Genomic DNA, 904 nt, shown 5'->3' on the forward strand with positions numbered 1-904 from the left:
TTTGACAATAAATATGACATCATCGATATGCTAATCCCAATATACTTAATTATTAGATGATAACATTTTTTTAGTCCCATTTAATCAATTTTATTTAACCACTTATATCAACCAAGAAAGAAGAATAAAATAATGCTGAGTTTAGGGTGTCTACACAATCCATAATTTGAATAGAAAATATTCGATTTCATCCCTTTAACAGGGAGCCACAAGAAATGGTAAACAATCACTTCCATAGCTATAATGTTGAAACCTTCTTCACACACTAAGAAAAAACTAGGTGCATGTGTTGTGTCTAAACTAGGGCAAATCACCTTTATGTGAAAATTACATGGTTTCCCTCAAATGTCTTAATAAAAGTGTGTCTTGACTTTGTTCCAATTATAAGTCAGTGGAGTCATAGCTTTCATCAATTCTTTAAAATCAAGCTCTCAAATAGATTGATAATGAAGTTTTCTTAGTTGGGTACAATTACTTGCACATCAAACAGTTACCCTTCTTTTCTGTGTGGAGATCGATTGCACGGTGCATATGGCACCAGATGTGTGTGTCATCAAATTTCAAGAACCAATATATCTACACTGTTAACTACAAATGAGTGCATTAATTAGATTTACTGTTTATGATCGACTTAATTTTATTATTTTTAAAACATGTTTTTTTTATACTCTTTTTATTTTTCTTTACTACATCACCTATTATATCACACCAATTTTCTCTTCTTTTTTACATAAAAAAAAAGCATTTTACGATGTTCAAACATATACCTACTTCTGTTAGAAATGTTAATACACTATTATAAATAGAAAAGTTTTAGATATAAAAAATAATATTAATATTTTTATTTTTATTATTAGAATATTACAAATATTAATAATATTTACAATATTATTAATATTGACAA

The sequence above is a fragment of the Phaseolus vulgaris genome, chromosome 1 (assembly GCF_051622355.1).
Source record: "Phaseolus vulgaris cultivar YP4 chromosome 1, ASM5162235v1, whole genome shotgun sequence".
NCBI lineage: Eukaryota > Viridiplantae > Streptophyta > Magnoliopsida > Fabales > Fabaceae > Phaseolus > Phaseolus vulgaris.